This window comes from Equus caballus, chromosome 4 (assembly GCF_041296265.1).
Source record: "Equus caballus isolate H_3958 breed thoroughbred chromosome 4, TB-T2T, whole genome shotgun sequence".
Lineage (NCBI taxonomy): Eukaryota > Metazoa > Chordata > Mammalia > Perissodactyla > Equidae > Equus > Equus caballus.
The window spans coordinates 53,503,375-53,514,253 of NC_091687.1; positions in this window are offsets into that span (position 1 = coordinate 53,503,375).

Here is a 10,879-nt window from a genome sequence, read left to right on the forward strand (position 1 = left end):
ATTGGTCATTGTGAAGTTGTGTTTAACTTTCACAAAAATTACTAAACATTGAGTAATAACCTAGAAGCCAACAGGAATTGTAAATATCATGTTCTTCAAACAAACAGGACTGGAGGTTTGTCTCCATCATGGATCATGGGATTTTACATCTGAGAATGATTTTAGAGATCAGTTATTCCAGATTCCTTATTTTACAAATGGGGAAATAGGCTGAGAGGAGTTAAGGGGCCTCCCGAACACTCACTGCTTTAGCACAAGACTGGAGAAGATCCCAACTTGTCTCACTCTTCAAGAAAAGGCTGCTTGTTACAGTGAAACATAGGTGAGAGAATTTCCAGGGCCAGATCTGGATTGCTTTTGACATGCAAATATATTAAGAATTCTCGAGAAAGTGAATAGAAACCCAGCCACTGTATCAGAATCTGACTGTAAGACTTATCCCTTCAATTGTCCCCTGACATTCAGTACCATTTGAATACCTGTTATCCTACAATTTCTAGAATTCCCATACATGATTGGTTCCTGTCTAAATAGCACTAGGAAGCTCCCCCTTGTGTGAAAATTGTCAGGGTAGTTTGATGCCTCCTTGTCTTACTTTCTGGAGGCTGTAAGGATTTTTCTCTTGTTCTCTTTTTGTTGGGTGTTCATAGATTTGGTCAACTCTCCTGGCTACACATCCTAATTACTTTGGGTTGTTTTTTAGCCTTGTGATTATAATTCCTGTTAGCAATTATTCTGTCTCCTAAACTCAGAATTTCTCCTGGTATCTCCTCCTAATGAGAACACTGTGAAGCAGTGAAAAAGCATCCTTGCAATAAAATTCTCTATACAGTCATAGTCTGAGTGAGTGGAGACAGATACGAGTTCACCTTCTGGCCCAGACAGTTGTAAATGAGATAATATCTGCCTTCCAGGGCTTGTTTTAAGGATTAATAATAATTTATACAACACGTCTGGTATGTAAGAGGTACCTGATAAATGGAAGGTACCAGTATTATTAATATTAGATGCAGGGCTGTCTCTTTGAAAAACCTTCCCATCAATGTGGCTGACAGCTTATACCAAGAAGCAACATAGTGAAAGCTATTTTGCATTTGTAGGGAGGCAGAGGGAGAGGTACGATTGTGTAGTCCAAGTGCCCTTCTCTCTTGTGATCTTGCTTGATCCAGGGCTATATTGACTCGGAAACCGGGCCGCTTGTTCTTCAAACAATCAGCCCTGAGTATTACTTTCCTTAACACAATTTTTGATTAATACTCAGTCCAAGACTGTAGTGGCTATTAGTGGGCTCACTGAGTATAGACCCATATGTTATAATCAATATTCACAGTAGAGGAAGGTTGAAGCTGGAGTATAGCTTGTATTGGTGTAGGGCATAAATTAGCCACTGGCACTTTCTACCCAAACCTTAACAGAATAAGATCTTTTTCCTGTCTTCCTATAGGTTACTTGAACACTTTTTGGAATTCCAATTTTGAATTATCTATAGTATTTCTGAGTGTGTCTCTTTGTCAATATTTTCTAGTTGTTGCTCTAAGTATTACACTACATATACATAACAACACAGTCTACTGGCTTCAACATTTTACCAATTTGAGTAGAGGGTAAAAGCTTTACTTCCTTTTATCTTCCCCCTTTTATAATATAATAGTCTTAAATATTTCCTATATGTATCTTGAGCACCACATGATATAATATAATAACAAATATAATTTGGAAAAGTCAAGAAGAGAAGGCAAATGTACTGTGTTTGTCCATATTCTTACTCTTTATGTTGTTCTTCCTTCTAGAAGTTCCAGGATTCCTTCCTTTAACAAGTGCATTCTGTTTCAAGGATTTTCTTTAGCTGTCCTTTTAGAATAGGGCCTGGAAACAAATTCTCTCAAGTTTCTTTTACTGGAGAATGTCTTGATTTCTGTTTAATTCCTGGAGAATATTTCACTGGATACAGGATTCTGGGTTCACATTTTTTTCTTTCAACATTTGAAAAATGTTGTCTACTTCCTCTGGCCTCCAATGTTTGTGACTAGAAATCTGTCATTTTCCCCCTTTATATAGGTAATGTGTTTTTTTCTCTCCGCTTTTACAACTTTATCTTTAGTTTTCAGAAGTCTGATTATCGTATGTCTTCGTGTGAATATCTATGGATTTATCCCGTTTGGATTCTGTAGGTTTGTGTCTATTGCCAAACTTGGAATTTGCCATCTGTTATTTTTTCAAAGACTTTTAGTCCCAACATCTTTCTCCTTTCTTTCCAAGATGCCAATGACGTGAATGTTAAATCTTTTATTACAGCCTCATAGGTCCTTGAGTTGGTGTTCATTTTTTTTTCAGTGTATTTATTCTCTGTTGTTCAGATTGAGTCATTTTTTCCCTTCTTTCTTCAAGTTCACTGATTCTTTCCTCTGTTCTCTCCATTCTACTGTTGAGTCCATTTATTGAGTTTTTTTAAATTCAGTTATTGTATTTTTTCATTTTAACATTTCCATTTGGTCCTTCTTTATGTTTTCTATTTCTTTGCTGAGACTTTCTATTTTTTGATTTGCTTCAGGTAGGTCTGTAATTGCTCACTGAAGCATCTTTATGATGGCTATTTTAAAGTCCTTGTCAGATAATTCCAACTTTGGTGTCATCTCAGTGTTGACATCTATTGATTGTCCTTTCTCACTGGAGTTGAGATTTTCTTGGTTCTTGATATGATGAGTTTTTAAATTTTTCTAATGGATCCTGGATATTTTTGGTAATGTTATGAGACTTAAGATCTTATTTGAGTCTTCGGTTTTATTAGTGACACCTCTATCAGTGATACCATACTGGTGAGGGAAGTATGGAGCCATCTTGTTACTTCCCAGTGGTGATAGAAATCCAGGTTCCCCACTCAACCTTTGTTGACACAACAGGTCCCCACCTTGTTATTGAGTGCCTTGTTATTGCTAGGTGAGGGTAGGACTTCTGATTCCCCACTAGGCCTTCAATGACACCACCCTGCCTGGCAAAGGAAGGGGTGCCTCATTATTCCTCTCTACATATCCTTTACTGACAACACAGGGGTGGGGAGATGGCCTCACTAATCCTGGGCAGTGATGAAAGTCCTCACTTCCCACTTGATCTCCTAGACACCATCACACCTGGAAGGGGTGCCACATTATCGCCAAATGGTGATGGAAGTCTTGGCTTTCTGCTTGGCCTTGCTAACAAGGGTGATGGTGAAACTACAACTCTTCCCATGGCTGGAATAGAGTGGTATTGTCTAACAGTTTTCTATCTTGCTGAGCTATGCCTTTCCTGGTCCTTTAGCTAGAAAAACCAGGCTTTTCTTGGAGCTTATTTTGCAAGCACTCGGTGGTGGTTTCAGGTTGCCAACTTCTTCAGTCCCAAGATTAGGATATTCAAATATTGTGTGTATATATACATATATGTATATATATATATACATATATATATGTAATATCTGTTTTTATTTTTTGAGGAAGATTAGCCCTGAGCTAACATCTGCTGCCAATCCTCCTCTTTTTGAGCAACATCTGTACCCATCTTCCTCTATTTTACATGTGGGATGTCTGCTACAGCATGCCTTGATAAGCACTGTGTAGGTCCATGCCTGGGATCCAAACTGGTGAACCCCAGGCCACTGAAGTGGACTGACTGCATGAACTTAACCACTATGCCACCGGCCAGCCCCATACTATCCATGGTTTTAAGCTGTACTTAGGAAGAGGAATGAGGGAAGTACATCGACTCCATCTTGTCCAAAATAGGAAGTTCAGAATGAGATCTTTATTCTTCCAAAGACTGAAATAGCTCAGCTTAAGACTAAAGCTTAGAATTAGGGAGAAATAGCACAAAGAACTCTACTAATATTGCTCCCACCTATTGAGAGCCAACTTTGTGCCAGGAACATACATTTATTTGTTTCCAGTCCTTACAATACCATGATAAAGCAATTATTATTATTCCAATTTTGTAGATGAGGTGAATAGGATCATAGAGGTCAGTAATTTGCCCAAGATTTCACAACTAGTAAATGTTGGAGCTAAGAATCAAACCCCTGTCTGTCTGATTCTAAAGGCCAAGCTTTTATTATATACCAAAGTACAAAGATGAGGGGAGCATGGAGGTTGGGCCTGCAGATGGAAGGAGGATGCATGCTCCAAGTTTCAAACTATTATCAGAGGATATAAATGTGAAACTATAAATATTCTAAATGGCCTCATATATAGACAGTATGTGCTGGACTCCATGGACAGGGCAGAAAAGATATCTACTAGTGGTAAGTGGGTATAATATTCCCTCTTTTTACAGTTGGATTATTGCAGTAAGGAGCTCTAAGTATACGAAAATTAGGATGGGATTCAGTTCCATTTGTTCAACTCATGATTCTTTGTAGCTCATAATGGCAATATTGGGTAGATGTTTATTGAATGAATAATTATCATTTATCAAACACTTGTTTGGCCCTAAGCTAGGTGCTTGGCTACACTATCCCTCTTCCTTACAACAGTATGTCAAGTGGGTATTATTATTACAATTTTTTACATAAAGAAACAGAGGCTTTGAGACAAATTAGGTGACTTGACTTATCTAAACCCACATAGGTTAAAAAATGGCTAAACTGGGGTTTGAGTCCAGCACCACTCAAAACCTGGGTGCTGGACCACAACACACACTGCCAAGGAAAGAAGCCTGACTGCGGACGGGCAATGACGAGTCAAACAGTGGGCAGAGCATTCCTATAAATTGTCCTTTATTCAGGGCAAGAATCAGACCGTGTTGTTAATTAACACCTGTCAGTTGAGCCACTTAGGAAGGCACTTAAATTTGTGGTGGTTTGTCTTGATGCTAAGACCCAAAGATATTTGCCCCACGTTTACCTTGGTCTGTTAGTTCTCTCTGGAAAGCCCTAGGGCAGCTCCATGACTCCTGAGGAGGGGGCATCATTATTATATACCATTACTTCTCTCTGGTCTCTTTTTGTTCTTTTAATCCAAATCTTGGCGATTGATGACTCTAAGTTTCTGGACACAGCAGAGGGAAAAGAAAGTTAACTTTCTGTTGAACATTTTTAATAATGTGACTGTATAAATGGTAAGTACCATTTGGAACAGTGCCTTTTTTGTTGCTATGAAGTCATCCTGTCAATTATCATTAATTTGGACTTTATGATAACGCATATCCGGCTAGTTTGACGTAAAACTTTGATATGCCTTTGGAAAGGTGAGTCTGTGCCAAAAAATGGTGTAAGTAAGATTTCAAGTGGGAATATTTACCTACTTAAGACAACAGACTAATTAAAAACTTGAGCAATATAACATAAACCAATATCAGTAGGTTGAGATAAATGCTTCTCATGCAGTTTATCTTATGTATTCAAAACAGACCATTTTTATCCATTCACTGGAGTGAAGCCCTTAATAGTAAGTGGATAAGCTAGATCCAGTTACTGTATAAACTTGAAAATAAACTATATTTCTTTTTAACTAGTCTGTTATGTTGTTTCCTACAGTATGAATGAGGCATTCATTGAAGATTTGGAGGGAGTTCCAGTTCTGTGAACCAATTTAACAGTCTGTGTCAGTCTATTCACTGACTGTGTTGATAGGCCTCTATGAGGCTCTGAGAGCTCTGAAGGTAAAAAACAAAACAACACAAAAAACTATTTGTAGGGAATGGATTAAAAGGCCTAGCGTGTTCCTAACGCAAGGGGACCTTCCATATTCTTTTTTTTTTGAGGAAGATTAGCCCTGAGCAAACATCTGCCACCCATCCTCCTCTTTTTTGCTGAGGAAGATTGGCCCTGAGCTAACATCCATGCCCATCTTACCCTACTTTATATGTGGGACACCTACCACAGCATGTCTTGCCAAGTGGTGCCATGTCCACACCCGGGATCTGAAGTGGCGGACCCTGGGCCGCCAAAGCGAACGTGCAAACTTAACTCCTGTGCCACCAGGCCGGCCCCTAGGGACCTTCCATATTCTTTTAATGTGTATAGTTCCTTCTGAAAAATTCTTAGCCGTCTATGAAGCTTTCACCAGCAGAAGAGGGTAGGTTTCTGCCAACTAGTTACCTTCTCCTCAGGTCCAACTTGCAATTCCAAGTGAAAACTTGAAAATGGCTCAGATTGCATCCTATTCAATAATGGATCTGAATTTAGATCCTTAGGTGCAAATGAATAATGATGTTCATTTACAAAAGAGAGTGTGTTTCCTATTTTTGGAGATAAATTGAAGATAATAAAGTATGGCCATTTGAGAAGTTATCAGTTATAGGAGGGTACATGTTTATAAAATATCAAGGTCTGAAATTACTATTTCCCTTTTTAAGAGACTAAGTTACAGCAGCCGGTGCATTTACATAAGGCAGGAGGCACTGGCTTGATCTCTGGCTGTTTTCTTCCAGTCCATCCATCCTGGCTCAGATAACCCAGCCCTGAATGGCAGAGAAGGACCTCCTGGTAAGCCTTTGCTAGCTGCAGAAATATTTTAACTGTTGTTTTTCTCTAAATGATAATTCTCTCTCTATGGTAAAATGGTAAAAAACACACTCTTATTTGGTTATTCAAGATTTTGAATCTAAACCGTAAAAAGTCAGGTCTCAGATATAGAAGCTTTTGAATAGGAGAAAGTTTAAACCACCAGTAACTAGCTTTAGGTAATGTAGAAAGACACTTCAAACAACCAAAAAAGACACACACCACTGCTTCTTTTGTTTCTTGACTCACTCCACTCTGTGTGTGTGTGTGTGAAGGTGTGTGCATGCATGCGTGCGTTAAAATTACTCTCATGTGGAGGCTTCCAAATTTGTTTAATTAATAGCTTGAGTGAATGTGGCATTTTGCTGTAAAATATTGTTACATAAACTTACTGGGAGAGGCTTCAACAAAGAGCGTTTTTTCCTAAATAGTCAGAGCTAGTTTATTTGTGGAAAGAACGTAGTTTAATACTCTTAATTTGCTTTAGCATTTTCTGCTATGGACCTGTACATTGCAGTTGGTTTCACCTCTTCATTTAAGAATGAAAACTTCCCTAACTTTTTCAACAAGATGTTAGGTGAATAGCCAACTTTATAAGAGAGCTTTATGCACTGCTTACATGGAAGTATCAGTATTAGATTATCTTTTCTAAAGTTCAGTTCTATAATTTGTTTTGTGCTGTGACACATATTTAAAAAATACCCAGGATTCCTTTTGGCTTAAGTAGCAAACCACAGTAAAATGCCTTTATTGCACCATCTTGAAAGAAATCTTTCTAAATAAAAATATTTCACTAGCTCAATAAAATAATTTATTATCTGAGAGAAATCTGGAAAGGCATGTTAATCTAGACAGTGAGAAAAATGCAAATTAAATGATGTCCCTAAGGAGATTTCAGGTTACAGCCTAAGAAAAAGTCAAAGAAGAATAAAGAAAAAAGTAGGCCTATGAAAAAGAGTCTGCCTTGTTAAAACTTCAGAACCAGGGGCTGGCCCCGTGGCCGAGTGGTTACCTTCACATGCTCTGCTTCGGTGGCCCAGGGTTTTCCTGTTTGGGTCCTGGGCGCAGACCTAGCACGGCTCATCAGGCCATGCTGAGGTGGCATACCACATAGCAGAGCCAGAGGCACTCACAACTAGAATATACAACTATGTACTGGGGGGCTTTGGGGAGAAGAAGAAGGAAAAAAATTCTTCTGAACCATTTTCCTGTCAATTTCTTTCTTTCTTTTTTTTTTTTCTTTTGAGGAAGATCAGCCCTGAGCTAACATCTGCCAATCCTCCTCTTTTTGCTGAGGAAGACTGACCTGAGCTAACATCCATGCCCATCTTCCTCTACTTTATATGTGGGATGCCTACCTCAGCATGGCTTGCCAAGTGGTGCCGTGTCTGCAACCAGGATCCAAACTGGCGAACCCTGGGCCGCCGAAGCGGAACATGTGCACTTAACTGCTGTGCCGCCAGCCGGCCCCCTCTATTTTTTAATGACAATATTGAGATCCAGAAATATTGATTTAATATCTATATTTATTTTTTCCAGCTAATTAACACAGTCAACTTCAGATTTGTATTTCTATTACTTGTTTGTCTCTACTGATCTTTGGACTACCTCTGAATATTTATGCTTTTTTGTTCAAAAATTTGTATTTTCTCTCATTAAGAAATCTTCCTGGGGCTGGCCTGGTGGCACAGTGGTTAAGTTCTGAGTTTCTCCCGTTACCTAGTTTATGATGGGTCCTGCGTATCTATATATCTAACAACAACTTTATTTTTTTATTATTTCATTCTGCTTAGTTTGAGAAGCAACTTAGAAAATTTTGCTATAGTCTACTTTCTTTCAGAGAATATGAGCCTAGTAAACTTTTGACAGTTCTGAATGAGTTCCTGCATTTGGGCAGTGGTTATTTGACACTTCAAAATTAAATACCTCTCCAAATTGTTTTGCTGCATGGCTGTGCCACAAGAGCTATTCTTCTTTCAGGTTCTCTTAAAAGTTTGTCTCCCTCTCTTTCTCTGGCAGATTGTATTTTCTAAACGGTTTGCAACAATATCTCCCATTCCACATGCTCTGCTTTTGATGTGGCTTTGTCACTCCTTGCGTCAAAACGTGGGTTCTGTGGTTCCTCTGCCTAAGTCTGGTGCGGCTGTGTGACATTATGTGACTTCCAAAGCTAAGTCATAAAAGCGATACAACTGCTGCCTGATTCTCTTGGGATACTAGCTCTTGGAACCCAGCCGCCATGCTGTGAGGACATCCAAACAAGTCCACATTGAGAGACCACGAGGAGAACACACATATACGCTTTCTGGCTGATAGACCAGCTGAGATGGCAGCCAACAACCAGCTTCAACTCCCAGACATGCGAGTGAAGACACCTGAGGGTGATTATAGCCCTCAGCTGATGAGCTACCCTCCCTTCGCCTCAAGTCTTCCAAGCTGAGGCCCCCAACATCAAGGAGCTGTGCTCTGTATGCAGTGGCGACTCTCAGAATCAGTGCACATGATAAAACAGATCTTTTAAGATAGTAAGTTTTGAGATAGTTTGTAAATAGCAGTAGTATCTAGAACACTTTTCTTTCCTTTCCTACTCTCCCTTCCCATGGGCGTGTCAATAGAACATAATTGTATGCTACTGCTACTTATATGTATATTTTGACTGAATGTGACATGATAATAATTGCTTACATTTACTAAGTGCTTGCTATATGCTAGGCACCATTCATTGTCAGCACTTTACACATCTTATTTAAATCTTCCAACAATACAATAAGAGAACCACTATTAATGTTATCCCCATTTACAAATGAAAAAAACCCCAGAGGTTATATAACTTGTCCAAGATCAAACATCTATTAAGCATTCTCTCCCAAACTCTCATTCTACATTCAGAAGTGCAGCGGCAAAGGAAAGTAATAATATATAATTCTAGATCAGAGAGATCTCGATTTACTTTGTAGGTATATAGATTGAAAATGTTAAATTCCAAATATATTAAAAATATTTTATGCATTTAAAACCACTTCCTCTTGAACTTTAAACAAAATACAAGAAGTCATGTCTTCTTTTAGTAACTTAACTAGTTGCTGGGATCCAGGGAACTGTGAAATAGTAAATCTAAGCTTGGAAATCAAGAGTAACATTACATTGTCTTTTCCAAACATATTTCTTCTATTATAAGATGCACATTTTCCAATGTCTTAGCAGCTCTGAAATGGAAATGTCTTTTACAATTGATCGTGTGTCATAGTTGAATTGGCAACAATTTAAATCATTTTTAGTGTTATGTATAAAATAATGATTTTTCTTACAATAGATTGTGTCTTATTTTGGTAAAATGCACATATTTTACATTTTCAACCTATGAGATGTTGAAATCTGTCATACACTATTTTTGCAACAATGACACACACATACAAGCAAATAACTCCAGAACCTTTCTAAATGGTTGGCGCAATGCTAAAGTGAATAATCAAAGACGTCAGAGATCTAGTGGACTCTAAAATGAGGCTAGAGTTAGCATCCCATTATTGCCTTGCAAATATGTGTATTTTACTCAGAGAACGGTCATCACACATAGACAGTATAGTAGTCAATATGTAACTGGGTCTCTGCTGGAATGAGGTTTCGTAGGGACACAGCCAAAACCCAGTGAAATTTACTGGGGCAACTGCTGATGTTGCTAATTACTCTGCTCTTCTGCAAATAAAGGCATCTCCTACATCAGAAGTCTCTGGTACCTTGTTTTATCCTGACATTTCTCTTATAAAATTTATTTTTTCTCAATCAATTATGATTAATTTAGCTTTTTCCAAAATATCACAGCATATTTGCAAGCTTTTATATCAACTTATAGTTTTTTAATAATTGTAGTAGTAAATGTGCTAAATTTTGTTACTGATTCTTGTTGTCATCCATAGTATCTAATTTTCAAAGATTAGGCATGTTCCTAAAGGCTTAACTTAGTGGTTTTATACACTATAATGGACAAGACTAAGTTCTTGATATTCATGAAAGAAATGATCACAGTATAGTAAGAGCTAGGATTTTTTTTTTTAATTGAGGTCACATTGGTTTATAACATTATATAAATTTCAGATGTACATCATTATATTTCACCTTCTATATAGACTGCATCGTGTTCACCACCAAAAGTCTAGTTTCCATCTGTCACCATACACCTGTGCCCCTTTACCCGTTTAGCTCTCCCTCTCTCCCTTTCTCTCTGGTAACCACCAATCTGTTCTCTGTATCTCTGTTTATTTTCCACGTATGAGTGAAGCCATATGGAAATTGACTTATTTCGCTTAGCATAATACCCTCAAGGTCCATCCATGTTGTCACAGATGGCAAGATTTTGTCTTTTTTATGGCTGAGTAGTATTCCATTGTGTATACATACTGCATCTTT